Below are 27,500 nucleotides of genomic sequence, written 5' to 3'. Positions count from 1 at the left end.
CTAGATGAAGAGACGTTCTGGGGTGGTCCATCACCACTAGATGAAGAGATGTTCTGGGGTGGTCCATCACCTCTAGATGAAGAGATGTTCTGGGGTGGTCCATCACCTCAAGATGAAGAGACGTTCTGGGGTGGTCCATCACCTCTAGATGAAGAGATGTTCTGGGGTGGTCCATCACTAGATGAAGAGATGTTCTGGGGTGGTCCATCACCACAAGATGAAGAGACGTTCTGGGGTGGTCCATCACCTCTAGATGAAGAGACGTTCTGGGGTGGTCCATCACCTCTAGATGAAGAGATGTTCTGGGGTGGTCCATCACCTCTAGATGAAGAGATGTTCTGGGATGGTCCATCACCTCTAGATGAAGAGACGTTCTGGGGTGGTCCATCACCTCTAGATGAAGAGATGTTCTGGGGTGGTCCATCACCTCTAGATGAAGAGATGTTCTGGGGTGGTCCATCACCACTAGATGAAGACATGTTCTGGGATGGTCCATTACTAGATGAAGAGATGTTCTGGGGTGGTCCATCACCTCTAGATGAAGAGATGTTCTGGGGTGGTCCATCACCACAAGATGAAGAGACGTTCTGGGGTGGTCCATCACCTCTAGATGAAGAGACGTTCTGGGGTGGTCCATCACCTCTAGATGAAGAGACGTTCTGGGGTGGTCCATCACCTCTAGATGAAGAGATGTTCTGGGGTGGTCCATCACCTCAAGATGAAGAGACGTTCTGGGGTGGTCCATCACCTCTAGATGAAGAGACGTTCTGGGGTGGTCCATCACCTCTAGATGAAGAGATGTTCTGGGGTGGTCCATCACCACTAGATGAAGAGATGTTCTGGGATGGTCCATCACCACTAGATGAAGAGATGTTCTGGGATGGTCCATTACTAGATGGGGAGATGTTCTGGGGTGGTCCATCACGACTAAACTAATCCAGTTCTATTTTCACAACACTGATCATCGCCTGTAGTGTCTTTCTCCATATGTTAGTGTTCCTATTTAGCTGTGTAATTACAGAACTGATATCACACTGACAGATTTCAATACCATGCTGTGCCCTTGTAGGCACACAGACAGACTCACACTCCTCTGAGAGATTTCAAGGACAAACACCTGCTCTGTCTACTGTGCTTGGCCAGCTGTTTGGGACAATCTAATCCTGTCAACATGAGAGAGAGAGAGAGAGAGAGAGAGAGAGAGAGAGAGAGAGAGAGAGAGAGAGAGAGAGAGAGAGAGAGAGAGAGAGAGAGAGAGAGAGAGAGAGAGAGAGAGAGAGAGAGAGAGAGAGAGAGAGAGAGAGAGAGAGAGAGAGAGAGAGAGAGAGAGAGAGAGAGAGAGAGAGAGAGAGAGAGAGAGCCTGGAGAAGAGTCCCCTAAGCAAGCTGGTCCTAGGGCTCTGTTCACAAACACAAACACACCCCAGGACAACAGCACAATTAGACCCAACCAAATCATGAGAAAACAAAAAGATAATTACTTGACACATTGGAAAGAATTAACAAAAAAACAGAGCAAACTAGAATGCTATTTGGCCCTAAACAGAGAGTATACAGTGGCAGAATACCTAACCACTGTGACTGACCCAAACTTAAGGAAAGCTTTGACTATGTACAGACTCAGTGAGCCTTGCTATTGAGAAAGGCCGCCGTAGGCAGACATGGCTCTCAAGAGAAGACAGGCTATGTGCTCACTGCCCACAAAATGAGGTGGAAACTGAGCTGCACTTCCTAACCTCCTGCCCAATGTATGACCATATTAGAGAGACATATTTCCCTCAGATTACACAGATCCACAAAGAATTCGAAAACAAATCCAATTTTGATAAACTCCCATATCTACTGGGTGAAATTCCACAGTGTGCCATCACAGCAGCAAGATTTGTGACCTGTTGCCACAAGAAAAGGGCAACCAGTGAAGAACAAACACCATTGTAAATACAACCCATATTTATGTTTATTTATTTTAACTTGTGTGCTTTAACCATTTGTACATTGTTACAACACTGCATATATATAATATGACATTTGTAATGTCTTTATTGTTTTGAAACGTCTGTATGTGTAATGTTTACTGTTCATTTTTATTGTTTATTTGACTTTTGTATATTATCTACCTCACTTGCTTTGGCAATGTTAACACATGTTTCCCATGCCAATAAAGCCCCTTGAATTGAATTGAGAGAGAGAGAGAGAGAGAGAGAGAGAGAGAGAGAGAGAGAGAGAGAGAGAGAGAGAGAGAGAGAGAGAGAGAGAGAGAGAGAGAGAGAGAGAGAGAGAGAGAGAGAGAGAGAGAGAGAGAGAGAGAGAGAGGAATGGACCAGAGCATTACAGAGGGAATGGACCAGAGCATTACAGAGGGAATGGACCAAAGCATTACAGAGGGAATGGACCAAAGCATTACAGAGGGAATTGACCAGAGCATTACAGAGGGAATGGACCAGAGCATTACAGAGGGAATGGACCAAAGCATTACAGAGGGAATGGACCAGAGCATTACAGAGGGAATGGACCAAAGCATTACAGAGGGAATGGACCAGAGCTCTATAGAGGGAATGGACCAGAGCATTACAGAGGGAATGGGCCAGAGCATTACAGAGGGAATGGGCCAGAGCATTACAGAGGGAATGGACCAGAGCATCACAGAGGGAATGGACCAGAGCATCACAGAGGGAATGGACCAGAGCATTACAAAGGGAATGGACCAGAGCATTACAAAGTAAATGGGCTAGTGTAACGAATGTCATCGGGAGAAGGAGAAGAGGATCAAGGTGCAGCGTGGTAAGTATTTATAATACTTTTAATAAATACGAACACTTGAACAAAACCAACAAAGCGACAAACGAACAGTTCTGCAAAGTGCAATACACAAAACAGAAAACAACTACCCACCAAGCACAGGTGGGAAACAGGCTACCTAAGTATGGTTCTCAATCAGAGACAACGATAGACAGCTGTCCCTGATTGAGAACCACACCAGGCCAAAAACCTAGAAACACAAAACATAGAACACAACATAGAATGCCCACCCCAACTCGCTCCCTGACCAAACCAAAATAGAGACATAAACAAGGAACTAAGGTCAGGGCGTGACAGTACCCCCCCAAAGGTGCGAACTCCGGCCGCAAAACCTGAACCCACAGGGGAGGGTCTGGGTGGGCGTTTCACCGCGGTGGCGGCTCTGGTGCGGGACGTAGACCCCGCTCCACCTCTTGCTTGGCCCACTTAGGTGGCCCCTCTAGAGCGGGGGCCCTCGCCACCGACCCCGGACTGGGGACCCTAACAGCGGGCACTAAACAGGAGGGCGACTCTGGCAGCTCCGGACAGGAGGGCGACTCTGGCAGCTCCGGACAGGAGGGCGACTCTGGCAGCTCCGGACAGGAGGGCGACTCTGGCAGCTCCGGACAGGAGGTCAGAAACCTAGCAGTGTGGTAACAGGACAAGAACATTTCCCTCAAAGACAAAGGAGCTGATCGTGGATGACAGGTAATGGAGGCGCGAGCACACCCCCATCCACATCGACGGTGCTGTAGTGGAGCGGGTCGAGAGCTTCAAGTTGCTCGGTGTCCATATCACTAAGGAATGAACTTCTCTAGGGTAGGTGATACGCTAACGTCCCACCAGGCCAACATCCGGTGAAACTGCAGAGAGCTAACATTTTAAATACACCATTCGATATATTAAACATTCTTTTAAATACATGTATCTTACATTAGTTAAAAGATGAACGTCTTATTAATCCAGCCGCTGTGTCAGATTTCAAAAAGGCTTTACTGCGAAAGCAAACCATGCGATATTCTGAGGACGGTGCCCCACACACACAAGTATTACTAGCATTTTCCAACCAAGCATTAGCGTCACGAAAGTCAGAAATAACAATAAAATAAATCGCTTACCTTTGAAGATCTTCCTCTGGTGGCAATGCCAAGTGTCCTAACTACACAGTGAATGTCCGTTTTGTTTGATAAAATCTATTTTTATAGCCTAACACGAAACATTTGTAAACCGGTTGCGTCGTGATTTCCGTCTCATTCAACTTTGGACGAAGCGTTCGTGATAATTACACACACTAAACAAACATTTATCCAGTCATGGTTGGTTTCATTGCAATCCTCTGGTTGTTACTAACACAACCATACTTGATGGTTCTTTTCCCGGGACGTATTGACCGAAACAAACCGATTTGAAGACACCAATCAATGACCTCATTGCGCACCAGTGGTAGGACCGGTCTGTCGTTGATTGACTGTATTTTGGCCCAATGACCACTAATCATCTTGAAATCTAGCTTGGAAGATAGCCAATGAGCTGAGGTAAACGTCAATATGTAATGGTTATACGTTTGAAGACCAGCCTTTGTCGTAAACTCTGGCGTAAAAGAGGTTCATTCGCCATTGCAAATCCTACTTGACGGAGCCACGAGTGTTAAGACTAGCAGTACATAGTCAATAGCATTTTCAGGAAGTTTATATATTTAAATTATGGCGAATAAATCAGGAAAAGCTAAAACAAAGTCTAGGTATACAGATTTAACCCAAATTATAGAGGAAATTGATAGAGACAGCGAGACCCGAGTTGCTTCAGGAAGATGAATCTTTCAGCGAAGCTAGTTTTGACTCCCAGGCAGAAGACATGTTTCTGCATGGCGAGGATGCCATGCTGGATTGGTAACTTCTAATGCTAATGTCATTGTTTGAAATTAATAATATCAAATATTATTCATTTGCAATTTTTGGGGGGGGTTTCTTATTTTATTTGCAATATATAAAAATATCATCTGTAATGAAATGTGTAAAGTACACATTGGCTATACTGTGTGTGTGTGTGTGTGATATATATATATATATTTTTTTGACATAAACATGGAATGGAACAGTACTTCACCATAGTGATTATGTTCCCTGTAATCTATATATATCTGTTTATTTTACGTGTTGATACAGGGCTCATACGTGAAAGTACTGCTACTGATTTTTTAAATATTTCACAGTGGCAGTGATTCTGATTATGAGCCGCCAATGTCTAGGTGTCCATCTCCCTCTGAAGCTGGTTCATCCAGCCGAACCCCCGCTGTCTCCGGCTCCACACCTACCCGGCCATCTAGAGTTGTGAAGTCAGTGACAAAGAGGAGGAGGTGGGGAAGAGAGAAACCTGCAGACAGAGGGCCAGAGGGTCGTTGGCACTCTGTGTTAGAAGACGATGTGGAACCAAATCCACCAGTTTTTAGACCCAAAAGGCAGCCAGGACCTCAACTAGACATGACTGCAAAGTACAGCCCCCTTCAACTTTTTCAACTGTTTTTCACCTAGTCAGTTGTTGATTCCCTGGTGTCGAACACCAATAAGTATGGGGCTAAGAAGCAGGCAGGAAAGAAAGAGGCATGGAAGACCATTTCCATGTCAGACCTTTTCTGCTACTTTTCAATGGTCATTTACATGGGGCTGGTGAAGTTGAAAACTCTTAGGGACTACTGGAAAACATCAGCTCTCTATCAACTGCCTTTCCCCATGACTGTCATGTCTTCTAAAAGGTTTCTGACTATCTCACGGGCGCTTCACATCAGTGACCCAGAAGTTGATGGGGAGAATGACAAGAAGAGAGGCACACCAAGGTTTGATAGGCTCTGCAAAATAAAACCTCTCTACCCTATTTTCAGCCCGACCAGAACCTGTCCATCGATGAGAGGATGGTAGCCTCAAAGGCCAGAATCAGCCTCAAACAATACATGCGTAACAAACCAACCAAATGGGGTTACAAGCTGTTTGTTTTGGCTGATTCTGTGTGAGCCTACACTTGCAATTTTTTTGTTTATGAGTGGAAAAACAGTTTTGCTACTGGTAATGGACTCAGTTATGATTCCGTTATGGAGTTATTGGATTTTCAACTGCTGGGGAAGGGCCCCAAACTGTTTGTGGACAACTTCTACACCAACCCTACCCTGTTTACAGAGCTGAGGAAGCTGTGGATTATTCAAATAATCCACAGCATCCTATCTGTATGTTTGGCTGTTCTTCGTCCTTTGAAAGATGATGCAGCAACAATAAAAAACAGAAAACGTATGTTTATTTTCTTGTATTTTCTTCTACCAGATCTATTGTGTTATATTCTCCTACATTCAATTCACATTTACACAAAATTCAGAGTGTTTCCTTTCAAATGATACCAAGAATATGCATATCCTTGCTTCTGGGCCTGAGCTACAGGCAGTTAGATTAGGGTATGTCTTTAGGCGGAAATTGAGAAGAAGGGGGGGGGTACCCCAAAGAAGTTAACATGGTCCACACACACCAACACAGTTGTGAAGAGGGCCCTCAGATACTTAAAAGGTTATACAGCTGCACCATTGAGAGCATCTTGACTGGCTGCAATGGGGCAATTCTCCCTGCCATCATGGACCTCTACACCAAACGGTGTCAGAAGGCCCCAAAAACTTGTCAATGACTCCAGCCACCCAAACCATAGACAAGTGGTAGCAGTGCAGCAAGTCTGGAAGGAACAGGACCCTGAACAGCTTCTACCCCCAAGCCATGACACTGATAAACCAGACTCCTAAATAGCTTGACTACCTGCATTGACACTATTTTTTGCACTTATCTTGTCCTGACTCGATGCACACACTGGACTCTACCCAACACACGGGACTCTACCCAACACACGGGACTCTACCCAACACACGGGACTCTACCCAACACACGGGACTCTACCCAACACACTGGACTCTACCCAACACACGGGATTCTACCCAACACACTGGACTCTAACCACACACTGGAGGAGGGAGGTCCGTGGGGCGACGCACAATTGGCCCAGCGTCGTCCGGGTTAGGGAGGGTTTGGCCGGTAGGGATATCCTTGTCTCATCGCGCACCAGCGACTCCTGTGGCGGGCCGGGCGCAATGCGCGCTAACCAAGGTCGCCAGGTGCACGGTGTGGTGCGGCTGGCTTCCGGGTTGGATGCGCGCTGTGTTAAGAAGCAGTGCGGCTTGGTTGGGTTGTGTTTCGGAGGACGCATGGCTTTCGACATTCGTCTCTCCCGAGCCCGTACGGGAGTTGTAGCGATGAGACAAGATAGTAATTACTAACACAATTGGATACCACGAAATTGGGGAGAAAAAGGGGGTAAAAAATGTAAATTTAAAAAAAGGTGTGTTTGTGTCTGTCTAACACAGTCACAGTAGTAATTCCCTAATGTGTTATGAAAGGACATGGTATGGGTTTCCACACAGACAATTATCAAATGAGAAAAACTAACTCAAACGTTTTTATTAAACTATAATTATGTTTAAAAATAAAATTTATAAAATGGTATTTGTCACATGCTTTGTGAACAACAGGTGTGCCAGTGAAATACTGTTTTTTTCCAACAATGCAGACCTAAAGATTCAACTTATGAATAGTGATACGAAGAATAAATACACAGTGAATAATGAATAAAGAGTAAACATCTACATATAGGTAGGGGTAAAGGATAGATAATAGACAGTAACAGTAGTATACTGTAGGTAGGGGTAAAGGATAGATAATAGACAGTAACAGCAGTATACTGTAGGTAGGGGTAAAGGATAGATAATAGACAGTAACAGCAGTATACTGTAGGTAGGGGTAAAGGATAGATAATAGACAGTAACAGCAGTATACTGTAGGTAGGGGTAAAGGATAGATAATAGACAGTAACAGTAGTATACTGTAGGTAGGGGTAAAGGATAGATAATAGACAGTAACAGCAGTATACTGTAGGTAGGGGTAAAGGATAGATAATAGACAGTAACAGCAGTATACTGTAGGTAGGGGTAAAGGATAGATAATAGACAGTAACAGCAGTATACTGTAGGTAGGGGTAAAGTGACTAGGCAACAGGATAGATAATAGACAGTAACAGTAGTATACTGTAGGTAGGGGTAAAGGATAGATAATAGACAGTAACAGCAGTATACTGTAGGTAGGGGTAAAGGATAGATAATAGACAGTAACAGCAGTATACTGTAGGTAGGGGTAAAGTCACTAGACAACAGGATAGATAGACAGTAACAGCAGTATACTGTAGGTAGGGGTAAAGGATATATAATAGACAGTAACAGTAGTATACTGTAGGTAGGGGTAAAGGATAAATAATAGACAGTAACAGTAGTATACTGTAGGTAGGGGTAAAGGATAGATAATAGACAGTGACAGCAGTATACTGTAGGTAGGGGTAAAGGATAGATAATAGACAGTGACAGCAGTATACTGTAGGTAGGGGTAAAGGATAGATAATAGACAGTAACAGCAGTATACTGTAGGTAGGGGTAAAGGATAGATAATAGACAGTAACAGCAGTATACTGTAGGTAGGGGTAAAGGATAGATAATAGACAGTAGCAGCAGTATACTGTAGGTAGGGGTAAAGTGACTAGACAACAGGATAGATAATAGACAGTAACAGCAGTATACTGTAGGTAGGGGTAAAGGATATATAATAGACAGTAACAGCAGTATACTGTAGGTAGGGGTAAAGGATAGATAATAGACAGTAACAGCAGTATACTGTAGGTAGGGGTAAAGGATAGATAATAGACAGTAACAGCAGTATACTGTAGGTAGGGGTAAAGTGACTAGACATCAGGATAGATAATAGACAGTAACAGCAGTATACTGTAGGTAGGGGTAAAGGATAGATAATAGACAGTAACAGCAGTATACTGTAGGTAGGGGTAAAGGATAGATAATAGACAGTAACAGCAGTATACTGTAGGTAGGGGTAAAGTGACTAGACATCAGGATAGATAATAGACAGTAACAGCAGTATACTGTAGGTAGGGGTAAAGGATAGATAATAGACAGTAACAGCAGTATACTGTAGGTAGGGGTAAAGTGACTAGGCAACAGGATAGATAATAGACAGTAACAGTAGTATACTGTAGGTAGGGGTAAAGGATAGATAATAGACAGTAACAGCAGTATACTGTAGGTAGGGGTAAAGTGACTAGGCAACAGGATAGATAATAGACAGTAACAGTAGTATACTGTAGGTAGGGGTAAAGGATAGATAATAGACAGTAGCAGCAGTATACTGTAAATAGGGGTAAAGGATAGATAATAGACAGTAACAGCAGTATACTGTAGGTAGGGGTAAAGGATAGATAATAGACAGTAACAGCAGTATACTGTAGGTAGGGGTAAAGGATAGATAATAGACAGTAACCGCAGTATACTGTAGGTAGGGGTAAAGGATAGATAATATACAGTAACAGCAGTATACTGTAGGTAGGGGTAAAGGATAGATAATAGACAGTAACAGCAGTATACAGCAGGTAGGGGTAAAGGATAGATAATAGACAGTAACAGCAGTATACTGTAGGTAGGGGTAAAGTGACTAGGCAACAGGATAGATAATAGACAGTAACAGTAATATACTGTAGGTAGGGGTAAAGGATAGATAATAGACAGTAACAGCAGTATACAGCAGGTAGGGGTAAAGGATAGATAATAGACAGTAACAGCAGTATACTGTAGGTAGGGGTAAAGGATAGATAATAGACAGTAACAGTAGTATACTGTAGGTAGGGGTAAAGTGACTAGACAACAGGATAGATAATAGACAGTAACAGCAGCATACTGTAGGTAGGGGTAAAGGATAGATAATAGACAGTAACAGCAGTATACTGTAGGTAGGGGTAAAGGATAGATAATAGACAGTAACAGTAGTATACTGTAGGTAGGGGTAAAGTGACTAGACAACAGGATAGATAATAGACAGTAACAGCAGCATACTGTAGGTAGGGGTAAAGGATAGATAATAGACAGTAACAGCAGTATACTGTAGGTAGGGGTAAAGGATAGATAATAGACAGTAACAGCAGTATACTGTAGGTAGGGGTAAAGTGACTAGGCAACAGGATAGATAATAGACAGTAACAGTAATATACTGTAGGTAGGGGTAAAGGATAGATAATAGACAGTAGCAGCAGTATACTGTAGGTAGGGGTAAAGGATAGATAATAGACAGTAACAGCAGTATACTGTAGGTAGGGGTAAAGGATAGATAATAGACAGTAACCGCAGTATACTGTAGGTAGGGGTAAAGGATAGATAATATACAGTAACAGCAGTATACTGTAGGTAGGGGTAAAGGATAGATAATAGACAGTAACAGCAGTATACAGCAGGTAGGGGTAAAGGATAGATAATAGACAGTAACAGCAGTATACTGTAGGTAGGGGTAAAGTGACTAGGCAACAGGATAGATAATAGACAGTAACAGTAATATACTGTAGGTAGGGGTAAAGGATAGATAATAGACAGTAACAGCAGTATACAGCAGGTAGGGGTAAAGGATAGATAATAGACAGTAACAGCAGTATACTGTAGGTAGGGGTAAAGGATAGATAATAGACAGTAACAGTAGTATACTGTAGGTAGGGGTAAAGTGACTAGACAACAGGATAGATAATAGACAGTAACAGCAGCATACTGTAGGTAGGGGTAAAGGATAGATAATAGACAGTAACAGCAGTATACTGTAGGTAGGGGTAAAGGATAGATAATAGACAGTAACAGCAGTATACTGTAGGTAGGGGTAAAGTGACTAGGCAACAGGATAGATAATACACAGTAACAGCAGTATACTGTAGGTAGGGGTAAAGTGACTAGGCAACAGGATAGATAATAGACAGTAACAGTAATATACTGTAGGTAGGGGTAAAGGATAGATAATAGACAGTAGCAGCAGTATACTGTAGGTAGGGGTAAAGGATAGATAATAGACAGTAACAGCAGTATACTGTAGGTAGGGGTAAAGGATAGATAATAGACAGTAACAGTAGTATACTGTAGGTAGGGGTAAAGTGACTAGACAACAGGATAGATAATAGACAGTAACAGCAGCATACTGTAGGTAGGGGTAAAGGATAGATAATAGACAGTAACAGCAGTATACTGTAGGTAGGGGTAAAGGATAGATAATAGACAGTAACAGCAGTATACTGTAGGTAGGGGTAAAGTGACTAGGCAACAGGATAGATAATACACAGTAACAGCAGTATACTGTAGGTAGGGGTAAAGTGACTAGGCAACAGGATAGATAATAGACAGTAACAGTAATATACTGTAGGTAGGGGTAAAGGATAGATAATAGACAGTAACAGCAGTATACTGTAGGTAGGGGTAAAGGATAGATAATAGACAGTAGCAGCAGTATACTGTAGGTAGGGGTAAAGGATAGATAATAGACAGTAACAGCAGTATACTGTAGGTAGGGGTAAAGTGACTAGGCAACAGGATAGATAATAGACAGTAACAGTAGTATACTGTAGGTAGGGGTAAAGGATAGATAATAGACAGTGACAGCAGTATACTGTAGGTAGGGGTAAAGTGACTAGACATCAGGATAGATAATAGACAGTAACAGCAGTATACTGTAGGTAGGGGTAAGGGATAGATAATAGACAGTAACAGTAGTATACTGTAGGTAGGGGTAAAGGATAGATAATAGACAGTGACAGCAGTATACTGTAGGTAGGGGTAAAGGATAGATAGACAGTAACAGCAGTATACTGTAGGTAGGGGTAAAGGATAGATAATAGACAGTAACAGCAGTATACTGTAGGTAGGGGTAAAGTGACTAGGCAACAGGATAGATAATAGACAGTAACAGTAATAAACTGTAGGTAGAGGTAAAGGATAGATAATAGACAGTAGCAGCAGTATACTGTAGGTAGGGGTAAAGTGACTAGACAACAGGATAGATAATAGACAGTAACAGCAGTATACTGTAGGTAGGGGTAAAGGATAGATAATAGACAGTAACAGCAGCATACTGTAGGTAGGGGTAAAGGATAGATAATAGACAGTAGCAGCAGTATACTGTAGGTAGGGGTAAAGTGACTAGACAACAGGATAGATAATAGACAGTAACAGCAGTATACTGTAGGTAGGGGTAAAGGATAGATAATAGACAGTAACAGCAGTATACTGTAGGTAGGGGTAAAGGATAGATAATAGACAGTAACAGCAGTATACTGTAGGTAGGGGTAAAGGATAGATAATAGACAGTAACAGCAGTATACTGTAGGTAGGGGTAAAGTGACTAGACATCAGGATAGATAATAGACAGTAACAGCAGTATACTGTAGGTAGGGGTAAAGGATAGATAATAGACAGTAACAGCAGTATACTGTAGGTAGGGGTAAAGGATAGATAATAGACAGTAGCAGCAGTATACTGTAGGTAGAGGTAACTAGGCAACAGGATAGATAATAGACAGTAACAGTAGTATACTGTAGGTAGGGGTAAAGGATAGATAATAGACAGTAACAGCAGTATACTGTAGGTAGGGGTAAAGGATAGATAATAGACAGTAGCAGCAGTATGCTGTAGGTAGGGGTAAAGGATAGATAATAGACAGTAGCAGCAGTATACTGTAGGTAGAGGTAACTAGGCAACAGGATAGATAATAGACAGTAACAGTAGTATACTGTAGGTAGGGGTAAAGGATAGATAATAGACAGTAGCAGCAGTATACTGTAGGTAGGGGTAAAGTGACTAGACAACAGGATATATACTAGATGGAGCAATAGCGTATTGATAGTGTGTGTGTTGGGCGTCACTCTGCATGTGTGTGCATGTTTTGTCTTGTTATGGCATACGTAGTGTCCTATGGCTTGTGGGTAGAAGCTGTCCAGGGTCCTGTTCGTTCCAGACTTGGTACACTAGTACTGCTTGCTGTGAGGTAGCAGAGAGAACAGTCTATGGCTTGGGCGGCTGGAGATTTTGACAACTTTTTGCATCTTCCACCGCATAGTATAGCAGTCCTGGATGGCAAGGAGCTCAGCCCCAGGGACGTACTGGGCCATACTCACCACTCTTTGTAGTGCTTGGATTCTTTTACAATTTCGTGTGCCTTCGTCTGACACCGCCTGGTTTAGAGGTCCTGGATGGCAGGGATCTCGGGCGCCACTGATGTACTGGTTAATACTCACCACCCTATGTAGCACGTTGCAGTGTGCCGGATCACTGCCTTGCAGTGTGCCGTATCAAGAGCTAATTCAGCCAGTCAAGATGCGCTCGATGGTGCAACTGTAGAACTTTTTGATGATCTGTCGTGCCCTTTTCAAAACGGTGTGGGTGTGTGTGTGAACCATGTTAATTCCTTAGTGATGAGGAACACCGAGGAACCTGAAGCTCTCGATCCATTCCACAACAGCCCCATCGATGTGGATGAGGGCGGTGCTCGCCCCTCCATTTCCTGTGGTCCACAATCAGCTCCTTTGTCTTGCTGATGCTGAGGGAGAGGTTGTTTTTCTGGCACCACATTGGCACCACATTGGAACCACATTGGCACCACATTGCCAGGTCTCTCATGTTCTCCCTTATAGGGAGAACCATCATCATCATCATCATCACCATCATCATCATCATCATCATCTCCCATCATCATCATCATCGGTGATCAGTCCCTACCCACCGTCGTGTCGTCAGCAAACTTGATGATGGTGTTGGAGTTGTACGCGGCCACGCAGTCATGGGTGAACAATGAGTACAGGTGGGGACTAAGCACCCATCCTTGAGGGGCCCCTGTGTTGATGGTCAGGAAGTCCAGGATCCAGTCGCAGAGAGAGGTGTTCAGTCCCAGGGTCCTGAGCTTGGTAATAAGCTTGGCGGGTACTATGGTGTTGAATGCTGAGCTGTAGTCTGTGAACAGGATTCTTACATAGGTATTATTTTGTCCAAGTGGGTGCGGTCAGTGTGGAGTGCAATAGAGATTGCGTTATCTGTGAATCTGTTCGGGCAATATTCAAATTGGACTCCCTCGACATCCAAAGTGATTATTATTATTTGACCCTGCTGGTCATCTATGAACATTTGAACATCTTGGCCATGTTCTGTTATAATCTCCACCCGGCACAGCCAGAAGAGGACTGGCCACCCCTCATTGCCTGGTTCCTCTCTAGGTTTCTTCCTCGGTTCTGGCCTTTCTAGGGAATTTTTCCTAGCCACCGTGCTTCTACACCTGCATTGCTTGCTGTTTGGGGTTTTAGGCTGGGTTTCTGTACAGCACTTTGAGATATCAGCTGATGTAAGAAGGGCTTTATAAATACATTTGATTTGATTGGAGTGGGTCCAGGGTGTCTGGGATGATGATGTTGATGTGAGCCATGACCAGCCTTTCAAACATTTCATGGCTACAGATGTGAGTGCTACGGGGCAATAGTCATTTAGGCAGGTTACCTTGTCGTTCTTGGGCACGGGGACTATGGTCATCTGCTTGAAACAAGTTGGTATTACAGACCGCGTCAGGGATAGTTTGAAAATATCAGTGAAGACACTTGCCAAGTGGTCAGCGCATTCTCTGAGTTGGCGTCTTGGTATTCCGTCTGGCCCCGCGGCCTTGCGAATGTTAACCTGTTTAAAGGTCTTACTCATATCGGCTACAGAGAGTGCGATCACACAGTCGTCCGGAATAGTTGGTGCCTCATGCATGGTTCAGTGTTGCTTGCCTCAGTTAACTACAGTTCACTGCCATTCATCGTATTGATAGTTAACTGTATATATTTTCTGTTGAGTGAGACAAGAAGAACAGTCTCACACACACCCCCTCTCTCTCTTTCTCTCTCTCTCTATTCTCTCAGAGATTATGAGCTGAATCAATCATCAATCTGACACGTCGTCCTATTGTCGGTTTGACCGTGGCACACTCGCTCTCATGCCGCTGGTGTGTGTGTGTGTCAGACCCCTTCTGTGTGTGTGTGTGTGTGTGTGTGTGTGTTTGGCTGCCAGAGAGAGAGGGCCATGTCCAACTGCTCTATCTGAGGCCCCGGCTATGTCTCCTGCTCCATTCCTGATTCCCTCCCTTCCTTCCCTGACTGCCTTCCTTGACTCCCTACCGCCCACCCACCCTCCCTCCCTGACTCCCTCCCTTCCTCCTTCCCTGACTCCCTTCCTTGACTCCTTACCGCCCACCCACCCACCCTCCCTCCCTGCCTGACTCCCTCTCTCCCTACCGCCCAACCTCTCTACCTCCATGACTCCCTCCATGACTCCCTACCACCCACCCTCTCTCCCTCCCTCCCTCCTGTCCTGACTCCCTCCCTACCGCCCACCCTCCCTCTCTGCCTGCCTGACTCCCTCCCTGACTCCCTCCCTGACTCACTCCCTCCCTCCCTGACTCCCTCCCTATCTCCCTCCCTCAATCCCTCCCTCCCTCCCTCCTTCCTTCCCTCCCTACCTCCCTCCTGTCTTGACTCCCTCCCTCTCCCTTCTCCATTACCCAGATTCTTAATTACAGATTATTGCCTGCTGTCACCCTCAGCAGACCACCAGTTGTGCAGACATGTTTGATAGTACAATTAGCTTCGCCTGATTTGCCTGGGCCAATCCCCATTCACTAGAGCTTTGGCCAGACACTTTATACTCCCCTACTGTAAGACAGAGAGACATATCAGACGTATCAAAGATGGTTTAGAGGGGGAGAGAGAGAGTGAAAGAGAGAGAGAGAAAGATAGCGAGAGAGAGAGGGGTGGAGGGGCAGAGAAGGACCTAGAGAAGGAGATACAGAGAGAGACTGAGAGTAGGGGAGATAGTTAGAGAGAGGGGGGGGCAGAGAGAGACTGAGAGAAGGAGATACAGAGAGCGACAGAGAGTAGTGGAGAGAGTAAGAGAGGGGGGGGGCAGAGAGAGACTGAGAGACTGAGATACAGAGAGCGACAGAGAGTAGGGGAGAGAGTGAGAGAGGGGGGGGGGCAGAGAGAGACTGAGAGACTGAGATACAGAGAGAGACAGAGAGTAGGGGAGAGAGTGAGAGAGAGGGGGGGGCAGAGAGAGACTGAGAGAAGGAGATACAGAGAGCGACAGAGAGTAGGGGAGAGAGTGAGAGAGGGGGGGGGGCAGAGAGAGACTGAGAGACTGAGATACAGAGAGAGACTGAGAGTAGGGGAGAGAGTGAGAGAGGGGGTGGGCAGAGAGAGACTGAGAGACTGAGATACAGAGAGAGAGAGAGTAGGGGAGAGAGTGGGAGAGGGGGGGGCAGAGAGAGACTGAGTGACTGAGATACAGAGAGAGACTGAGAGTAGGGGAGAGAGTTAGAGAGAGGGGGGGGCAGAGAGAGACTGAGAGACTGAGATACAGAGAGAGACAGAGAGTAGGGGAGAGAGTGAGAGAGGGGGGGGGCAGAGAGAGACTGAGAGACTGAGATACAGAGATACGGAGAGTGGGGGAGAGAGAGAGAGGGAGGGAGAGAGAGAGAGAGAGGGAGGAAGCTAGGGAGGAAGCTAAAGAGAGGAAGAGAGGGAGACAAAGAATGTCAATGTAGTCCATGGTTAATAAGAGCACATGTCATTCAGATCAGTACAGGCGTCTCTTACTGTCTTATCTGGAGTCTTAGAAATATTTGGTTTTGGATCAAATCCATCCTCTTGTCTGTGACAAAGTGTCATGCACGCCACGTCCCGGGAACTACATCAGGGAAACAAACGCTGCTGCTGTACCCTCATGCCACCCTCTGTTATAATTACTTCTGATTAGTGACATTGACTTTTCAGATAATAGGAGTCTTTTGATGTGGCTTCCGGCACTAACTTTGTTCTCCAGACTGTGAATATTTTATTTTTGATTCCTGACGTTCTTTTTTTTTTTTTTTTACTTTCTTTTTTACTTCCTTCTTTTTTCCTCATTCTTATAAATTATACATTTAATTAATTTTTTATCTTTTTAAAAATCATGAATCACTTCAAGTTCAAACGAATATCTTTTTTCTCTCATTATTTTTCATTGTAAACAAAAACTACAGAAAACAACATATTTTAATGTATATAATATAATACATAATAATATAATCATTCTTTAAGTCATTACTTAAATGTATTGAGTTTATATACAAATTATGGGGTCAATTTGAAAGGTGGTTTATTTTAAACTCTCAGTGTTTGTTTTGGACCCAGTAACGGGTTCGGCGAGATCTGTCCGAAAATAGGAAGTGAAATATCAATTGAAATCTTACTCCCCCTCACCCCCCCGCCACCCTCCTATAAAGGGCATAAGTCATGCCCTTTGGTCATAATGATAGAGGATGCGATCTAGGTCAGGTCACCTTTATAGGAGGGTGCAACCATTTGTAATGCACGGAAAGGGTACAACCTTGATGGTCAATGTAAAGCATTGCATTTCCTTCTCCAACCACATTAACTTGTATGCGTCCTCCACATGTTTTAATGTGCTGCGGAGCGGGCCTGCTGCTGTCACTCACAGTAAAGCCTGCTGTGCCTTTGGGATGAGTGTCCTTCCTCGCTGTTCTTACTGTTTGTGCGTGCGTGTGTGTATTCATGAATGTGAATGCGCCCTTGCTGTGTTTGTACGTGTGTGTGTGTGTGTGTGTACGTATGGTACGCGTGTGTGAATATTTGTGTTCTTGTTGCGTGTGTGTATGAGAACTTGTTGTAGCAGGGCCAGCTGTTGCAGTCTGTCAGCTGTAGGGGCGAGGAGTAAAAGTCACAGGCTCCGCCTGGCCTCCTGGGTGCAGTAAAGCTACACCATCTGGGGCTCTGGGGGGGAAGTACAGGCTTCCTGACTGTCTGTCTGTGTCTGTCTGTCTGTCTGTCTGTCCGTCTGTCTGTCTGTGTCTGTGTCTGTGTCTGTCTGTCTGTAATGGGCTGTGGAACTCAGAACTTTCCCTGGATAGAATGCTTACAGCAGACATTCTAAAATTCTATATTCTAAGTTCTAAATAGTGGGCTTTGGTGCAGATATACTTAAAAAAAAGAAGCTGTTATCTAGAAACCTTAAATGGTTCTTCGTCTGTCCCCATAGCAGAACCATTTGAAGACTCTTTTTGGTTCCAAGTAGAACCGTTTTGGGTTCCATGTAGAACCCAAAAGGGTTCTAAATGAAACCCTAAAAAGCGTTCTACCTGGTACCAAAAAGGTGTTCTATGGGGACAGACGAATAATCCTTTTGGAAACCTTTTTTCTAAGAGTGTATGATAGAGATATCACAGAAATAAGAAGTAGATATTCATTATTGAAGGGTGAGTACAGTGAACTCAGTCACACGATCTGTTTCTGGTAGCCTACTCTAAGATCAGGTGATAGGTGAAAGGTCATGACTCGTGACTCATTACAGGTATCAGAAGCACGTAACTGTCCCTCCGCTGCTAAGCCTTGAGACAAACAAAAAATATCATCCATCGCTTACTGGATGTCTTTTGCCAACAGATACGTTCAATCTGGATCAGACGCAGATGTTGTCATGTTAAAATGAAGAGTCAGTTAACAGGGGTTAGATTCATGGCCCACCAAAGACCAAACAAAGTTTTAACTTCAGAGCTGGATGTTTTGGATTTAGCATCTTCTAGTATGAATCATTACAGTTATGATGGATTCATTTTCTCAGTCTGTATTCCCTTTCCTTTTTCATTAAAAAAATATATATTTAGGTGCTATATCTCGTGTCCATATCACCGATTCAGTCGGGGAATAGAGTTCTCAGGAACTTTAATGGGGAAAAGAGTTCTCAGGAACTTTAATGGGGTATAGAGTTCTCAGGAACTTTAATGGGGTATAGAGTTCTCAGGAACTATAATGGGGTATAGAGTTCTCAGGAACTATAATGGGGTATAGAGTTCTCAGGAACTATAATGGGGTATAGAGTTCTCAGGAACTATAATGGGGTATAGAGTTCTCAGGAACTATAATGGGGTATAGAGTTCTCAGGAACTATAATGAATAACATTTCAGGATCCTGTGAAGTTGTTCCTTTTATGATTGACAACATGAGTTTATTTTATTAACGTTACTGACAACATTATTGTAGAGTGAAAGGGCATAATGAAGCAACATTTAAAGCCTTTTATGTCCTAAACATCTGTTTTGTATGGAAACCTATCACTAATGTGCGAGCTATCTGTTTAATGCTAGAGACGACTCCAGTGGGGTTTTCTGGCAATAATAGCACAGATCTTAGTTTACCTTCCTGTTGAAGTGACTCTATAAATGTAACCTTTCCCCTGCTTGCTCTGAGCTTGTGTGTGTGTGTGTGTGTGTGTTAGCTACCTCTGTCCTGCTGTACTGGGATGGTCTTGCAGATGTTTGACTTTTATCGGATAGTCGGCGGCATCTTCAAAAGCCCTTTATGGATCTGAGAGTGTTGTAAAATATCCAGCAGGCACATAAAGGAAATGAGCCTTCATGACTAAACCTAATTTGTTATGCTGGGAGTTCCACACACACACACACACACACACACACACACACACACACACACACACACACACACACACACACACACACACACACACACACACACACACACACACACACACACACACACACACACACACACACACACACACACACACACACACACACACACACACACACACAGCCTCAGGGCCTGTGTGTAGATGCATTAATTTACGTGTGTGCGTTTGTGTGCGTGTGTCTGTGTGTGTGTGTGTGTGTGTGTGTGTGTGTGTGTGTGTGTGTGTGTGTGTGTGTGTGTGTGTGTGTGTGTGTGTGTGTGTGTGTGTCTGTGTCTGTGTGTGTGTGTGCGTGTGTAAATGCGAGGAAAACCATCACCGTCTTCTAATCAGCACCTCAGCCTATGTGGTTTCTCTCCTGCCGCCTGTCCCTGTTTGCCAGCCTTTTATTTTCCACGCTCTCTAATGTCCCTTATTAATAGGCACTTAAATCAAATCAGATTGTTTAAATGCACTTACTGGGTACATCCCAGAAAATGGCCCCATGTTCATTCTAGCCTTCTGCAACTATTCACACTATTAGCTCACTCATATTCAAAATGTAGTCCACTACATACGGAATAGGGTTCCATTTGGAACACAGCCTACTACGGGCACCAGTATGAAATTGCATACTTCTCCTATTTTAATTTAAATCCTAAATTATTTTCATCGCTGCTATACATTCGCATTACTTTATCTGCTTCCTACCGAATACGGAATATGGAATGAACGAACGTCGTTGCTCATCAGCAAACGTCTCCGCATCTATTTCCCCTTTCCGTTTAGAGCTCCCACGGTCGATAAGACGGGACACGTAGAGGGCTATAAAGAAAGGCTAGTATGTTTCAAACACCTTAAATAATGAATCACAAAAGAGTTGTACATGGTTAAGAGGGGAGGGACCTCGTCCACCACCGACTGGGTGGTGCCATGACAGCCGTTACTTAGAGACGAAAGAAGCATCCGTAGTACTGTAAGGCATAATGACATCACAATACCCCACAATGACATCACAATACCCCACAATGACATCACAATACCCAATAATGACATCACAATACCCCACAATGACAAAGCAAAAACACTCTATACCTTTAGTGAAATACTTTGGGCGAGGGCGCGCAAGGACTCTGTAGTGATAGGGAGTCGTTCGGGACGTAGGCTAGCGGAACGTAAAGCTCATTATTCCAGCTCAAGCAGAAAAGGGAATTCTATTTGTCCTCTTCCCCCCCCCTGTAACACTGTGGCATGCATGGCTAATATGGCAGCTGTGGTCTCTCAGTCTGTTATCTTTAACAAATTAACTCTCCATGCCTCATCTCTGGACAAACAACACACACACACACACGCAAGCACACACACACACACACGCATGCACACGCATGTACACAAACACACGCATGCACACAAACACACGCAAGCACATGCATGCACACACACACACACACACACACACACACACACACACACACACACACACTCACCTCATCTCTGAACTAAATTGCGTGGGTTGATCACGTTTACAGTCCGCTGGGCAACAGGATATTGGTATAAATTGTAAACCAGGTCCCTTGTGTGTGTGTGTGTGTGTGTGTGTGTGTGTGTGTGTGTGTGTGTGTGTGTGTGTGTGTGTGTGTGTGTGTGTGTGTGTGTGTGTGTGTGTGTGTGTGTGTGTGTGTGTGTGTGTGTGTGTTTGTGTGCATGCATGTGCTTGCGTGTGTGTGTGCTTGCGTGTGTGTGTGTGTGTGTGTGTTTTGTCCCTCGTGCTCCAATGAATTGTTGATTCATTGAAGGTGATTTTCCAGATGCCTTTGTTTTAGGAAAGGAACTGATTTACGTAACTGATTACAGTTTTTTGTAATTAGGAAGGGGAAGACAAATTCTAGCGCACCATGAACCGAGAATCAACATACACTGTGAACCAAGAATCAACATTCACGGTGAACCGAGAATCAACATTCACTGTGAACCAAGAATCAACATTCACCATGAACCGAGAATCAACATACACTGTGAACCGAGAATCAACATTCACCATGAACCAAGAATCAACATTCACCATGAACCAAGAATCAACATACATCATGAACCAAGAATCAACATACATCATGAACCAAGAATCGGAAGGCGGAGGTTTACATACACCTTAGCCAAATACATTTAAACTGAGTTTTTCAATTCCTGACATTTAATCCTAGTAAAAATGCCCTGTCTTAGGTCAGTTAGGATCACCACTTTATTTTAAGAATGTGAAATGTCAGAATAATAGTAGAGTGATTTATTTCAGCTTTTATTTCCTTCATGAAATTCCCAGTGGGTCAGAAGTTTACATACACTCAATTAGTATTTGGTAGCATTGCCTTTAGTTTGTTTAATAACTTGGGTCAAATGTTTCGGGTAGCCTTCCACAAGCTTCCCACAATAAATTGGGTGAATTTTGGCCCATTCCTCCTGACAGAGCTGAGTCAGGTTTGCAGGCCTCCTTGCTCGCACACGCTTTTTCAGTTCTACAAACACATTTTCAATAGGATTAAGGTCAGGGCTTTGTGATGGCCACTCCAATACCTTGACTTGGTTTTCCTTAAGCCATTTTGTCACAACTTTGGAAGTATGTTTGGGGTCATTGTCCATTTGGAAGACCCATTTGCGAGCAAGCTTTAACTTCCTGACTGATGTCTTGAGATATTGTTTCAATATATCCACATAATTTTCCTGCCTCATGATGCCATCTATTTTGTCAAGTGCACCAGTCCCTCCTGCAGCAGAGCACCCCCACAACATGATGCTGCCACTTTTCGCACCAAAGTACGTTCATCTCTAGGAGACAGAACGCGTCTTTTTCCTGAGATGTTTGACGGCTGCATGGTCCCATAGTGTTATACTAGCGTACCATTGTTTGTACAGATGAACGTGGTACCTTCAGGCGTTTGGAAATTCCTCCCAAGGATAAACCAGACTTGTGGAGGTCTACAATTTTTTTTGTGAGGTCTTGGCTGATTTCTTTTGATTTTCCCTTGATGTCAAGCAAAGAGGCACTGAGTTTGAAGGTAGGCCTTGAAATACATCCACAGGTACACCTCCAATTAACTCAAATGATCTCAATTAGCATATCAGAAGCTTCTAAAGCCATGACATCATTTTCTGGAATTTTCCAAGCTGTTTAAAGGCACATTCAAATTAGTGAATGTAAACTTCTGAACCACTGGAATTGTGATACAGTGAACTAGAAGTTAAATAATACGTCTGTAAAAAAAATTGAAAAATGACTTGTGTCATGCACAAAGTAGATGTTCTAACCAACTTGACAAAACTATTGTTTGTTAACAAAAAATGTATGAAGTGGTTGAAAAACTTGTTTTAATGACTCCATTCTAATTGTATGTTAACTTCCGACTTCAACTGTATAACACTACATGATATGAGACTTCCCTGAGAAAGATGATTAAATAAGGGACATGTGAGGATTAGCGGTGATAAATGACAGGGATACCAACACTGATACAAGATATATGTATATATATATATATACCATTTACACTAACGGTCAAAAGTTTTAAAACACATTTGGGTGTTTTTCTTTAGTTTTACAATTTTTTTACATTGTAGAATAATAGTTAAGACATCAAAACTATGGAATAACACTTAAGGAAACATGTAGTAACCAAAAAAGTGTTAAACAAATCAAAATATATTTCATATTTGAGATTCTTTAAAGTAGCCACCCTTTGCTTTGACGACAGCTTTGCACACTCTTGGCATTCATTCTCTCAACCAGCTTCATGAGGTAGTCACCTAAAATACATTTCAATTCACATGTGCGCCTTGTTAAAAGTTAATTTGTGGAATTTCTTTCCTGCGTTTTTGCCAAACAGTTGTTTTGTGACAAGGTAGGGGTGGTTTAGAGAAGATAGCCCTATCTGGTAAAAGTCCATATTATGGCAAGAACAGCTCAAAAAAGCAAAGAGAAACGATAGTCCATCATTACTTTAAGACATGAAGGTCAGTCAATTGGGAAAATTTCAATAATTTTAAAGTTTCTTCATGGGCAGTAGCAAAAACCATCAAGCAATAAGATGAAACTGGCTCTCATGAGGAACGCCAGAGGAAAGGAATATCCAGTTACCCAGAGTTACCTCTGCTGCAGAGGATAAGATCATTGGAGTTACCAGCCTCAGAAATTGCAGCCCAAATAAATGCTTCACAGAGTTCAAGTAACAGACACATCTCAACATCAACTGTTCAGAGGAGACTGTGTGAATCAGGCCTTCATGGTTGAATTGCTGCAAAGAAACCACTACTAAAGGAAACAAATAAGAAGAAGAGACTTGCTTGTGCCAAGAAACACGGGCAATGGATATTCAGACCAGTGGAAATCTGTCCTTTTGTCTGCAGTCCAAATTTGAGTTTTTGGTTCCAACCGCCGTGTCATTGTGAGACAAAGAGTAGGTGAACGGAGGATCTCTGCATGTGTGGTTTCCACCGTGAAGCATGGAGGAGGAGGTGTGATTTATTTAGAATTCAAGGCACACTTAACCAGCATGGCTACCACAGCATTCTGCAGTGTTACACCATCCCATCTGGTTTGGGCTTAATGGGACTATCATTTGTTTTTCAACAGGACAATGACCCAACACACCTCCAAGATGTGTAATGGCAATTTGACCAAGAATGAGAGTTTTGACCAAGAATGAGAGTGATCGAGTGCTGCATCAGATGACCTGGCTTCCATAATCACCTGACCTCAACCCAATTGAAATGGTTTGGGATGAGTTGGACCGCAGAGTAAAGGAAAAGCAGCCAACAAGTGCTCAACATACGTGGGAACTCCTTCAAGACTTTTGGAAAATAATTATAGGTGTAACTGGTTGAGAGAATGCCAAGAGTACGCAAAGCTGTCTTCAAGGCAAAGGGTGACTACTTTGAAGAATCTCAAATAAAACGTATATTTTGATTTGTTTAACACTTGTTTGGTTACTAAAAATAGTTTTAAAATAGTTTTAAAAAATAAAGAAAAGTCCTTGAATGAATAGGTGTTCTAAAACTTTTGACCGGTAGTGTATTTTAATATTATTTTTATTTGTACTCTACTTCTCTACTTCTGTAGTATACCCTTCCATGAAGATGAGGATCTCAGAAGTTTGCTGTCTGAAAACATCATAAGTAGTAAATTGTTTCCCAGTTTTTGGTGCTTGATTTTACTCAGGGTTGGTGTGGTAACTTTCTAAATGAAATCTTTTACAGTTACTAGTTACCTGTCCAAAATTGTAATCAGCAATGTAACTTTTTGGATCACCCAAAACTCAGTAACATAATCTGATTACTTTCCGTTACTTTCTGATTAGTTTCCTCTTAAAATGTCTTATGGCTGCGATCCCGTTAACGGGATCGATACGATTAGTTTCCCCTTAAGAGGCATTAGGAGACGACCAGAAGGAGGATCCATTAGTTTCCCCTTAAGAGGCATTAGGAGACGACCAGAAGGAGGATCCATTAGTTTCCCCTTAAGAGGCATTAGGAGACGACCAGAAGGAGGATCCATTAGTTTCCCCTTACCACAACCCTGATTTTACTTAGCTAAACTTCAAGTGGTATCTCTGGATAAGAGCGTCTGCTCTTGGCCGGTAGGGATATCCTTGTCTCAGTATGTAAAAATTTAATAAAATGTATGCACTCTACTGTAAGTCGCTCTGGATAAGAGCGTCTGCTAAATGGCTAAAATGTAAAATGTAAATGTATCCTCATGTTTTTTATAATTATTTTTGGATAGAGGTAAGAAGTTATGTATTTGTTTGAATGGTTTGAATGGTCATTAATTGTATTGGTTACGTTTATTTGGCACTTGACTGGGAAGTGATAAGATGACAAACACTTCACACTGTGAACTGAACTAATTTCTAAAAGACCTGACTTACCTGATGTTTTGTTATCTACTTATCCAGCCCTGTCATCTGAATTACCTGATGTTTTGTTATCTACTTATCCAGCCCTGTCATCTGAATTACCTGATGTTTTGTTATCTACTTATCCAGCCCTGTCATCTGAATTACCTGATGTTTTGTTATCTACTTATCCAGCCCTGTCATCTGAATTACCTGATGTTTTGTTATCTACTTATCCAGCCCTGTCATCTGAATTACCTGATGTTTTGTTATCTACTTATCCAGCCCTGTCATCTGAATTACCTGATGTTTTGTTATCTACTTATCCAGCCCTGTCATCTGAATTACCTGATGTTTTGTTATCTACTTATCCAGCCCTGTCATCTGAATTACCTGATGTTTTGTTATCTACTTATCCAGCCCTGTCATCTGAATTACCTGATGTTTTGTTATCTACTTATCCAGCCCTGTCATCTGAATTACCTGATGTTTTGTTATCTACTTATCCAGCCCTGTCATCTGAATTACCTGATGTTTTGTTATCTACTTATCCAGCCCTGTCATCTGAATTACCTGATGTTTTGTTATCTACTTATCCAGCCCTGTCATCTGAATTACCTGATGTTTTGTTATCTACTTATCCAGCCCTGTCATCTGAATTACCTGATGTTTTGTTATCTACTTATCCAGCCCTGTCATCTGAATTACCTGATGTTTTGTTATCTACTTATCCAGCCCTGTCATCTGAATTACCTGATGTTTTGTTATCTACTTATCCAGCCCTGTCATCTGACTCACCTGATGTTTTGTTTTGGCCTGCAGCAAATTACTGTGTGTGTGTGTGTGTGTGTGTGTGTGTGTGTGTGTGTGTGTGTGTGTGTGTGTGTGTGTGTGTGTGTGTGTGTGTGTGTGTGTGTGTGTGTGTGTGTGTGTGTGTGTGTGTGTGTGTGTGTGTGTGTGTGTGTGTGTGTAAGAAAACCACAAATAGATACGGAGAGAGAGATTATTGTTACTGATTTTCCCATTGACAATCGTTATTATTATTTTTACTCTTTATAATTCTGTTAATATTGTAACTGAATCACTTAATTTCCAAAGTACACTTGTGCAATATTTTCATTGTTACGTCATGCCAATAAAGCAATTTCAATTGAGTTATGCCGGCTTGCAAAGTGATGTGTAATTCGTATTGGAAACCAGCCAGAGTTAAGATATCCAACAAGTGAAATTGTTAATCACCTGCATTCAGAATGACTGCTCTCTCTCGCTCTCTCTCTCTCTCTGTCTCTCTCTCTCTGCTCTCTCTGTCTCTCTCTCTCTCTGCTCTCTCTGTCTCTCTCTCTCTCTGCTCTCTCTCGCTCTCTCGCTCGTTCTCTCTCTCTCTCTTCAGACTCCGGAGGAGCCGCCCTACCTAACAGTGGGCACTGATGTCAGTGCCAAGTACAGTGCCAGGGTAGGGAGGTTTGAATACTGAGACTCAATCATCTAAACAAGAACACACATCTCAGCGTAACGGGTGCAATAAATCCAATTACTAACAGATTGGATTAGTTTAGAAAACTGTAGGTTATTTATCTTTGTGTAGCATAAAATGTATCAACAAATCAATGTACTGTCACGGCCGTTTAAAGGACCAAGGTGCAGCGTTGTGAGCGCACATACTTCTTTATTTAACGATGTCGCCAACAAAAACAATAAATATCCAAACGACACGTGACGCCAACGTAGTGCATCCAGGCAACTAAACATGGACAACTACCCACAAAACAAACATGGAAAATGCCAACCTAACTAGGCTCCCCAATCAGAGACAACGATAAACAGCTGTCTCTGATTGGGAACTCATTCAGGCCACCATAAACCTACATACCCCAAGACAATACAAAATCCTCATAGATGACCAAAAAACCCTAGACAATACAAAAACTAAACAAACCACCCTTGTCACACCCTGACCTAACCAAATAATAAAGAAAGCAAATATAACTAAAGTCAGGGCGTGACATGTACATAAAAATACACAGATACAGTAGACAATTCTGAATATCTCCCTGCATAGTTTTACGGAGAACCCCTTCATCTTCCCTTCCAACGAATCATCAAATAAGGTAGAACCCTTTGCTTTACAAAGAACCCCTTTTTGTCTTCCAAAAACTGTTCTTCTGATCAAAACGTTTCCCTATCCTTCCGTAAAGAACCATTTTGTCTTCCAAAAACAGTTCTTCTGATCAAAACTTTTCCCTATCCTTCCGTAAAGAACCATTTTGGATCCCGTGTTTTTTTTCCTAAGAGTGCATTCTAGTGTACAGGAGAGCAGTACCAAGCAGTACCGAGTAGTACCTATGTAGTGTGAACAGCATCAACCTCACCACTCTCCCATACAGATCACGGCACTGGAATGAACCACGGCACACAGT

The sequence above is a fragment of the Salvelinus alpinus genome, chromosome 2, assembly GCF_045679555.1.
Source record: "Salvelinus alpinus chromosome 2, SLU_Salpinus.1, whole genome shotgun sequence".
In the NCBI taxonomy this organism is placed as follows: domain Eukaryota; kingdom Metazoa; phylum Chordata; class Actinopteri; order Salmoniformes; family Salmonidae; genus Salvelinus; species Salvelinus alpinus.
This window is presented reverse-complemented; position numbering follows the sequence as displayed.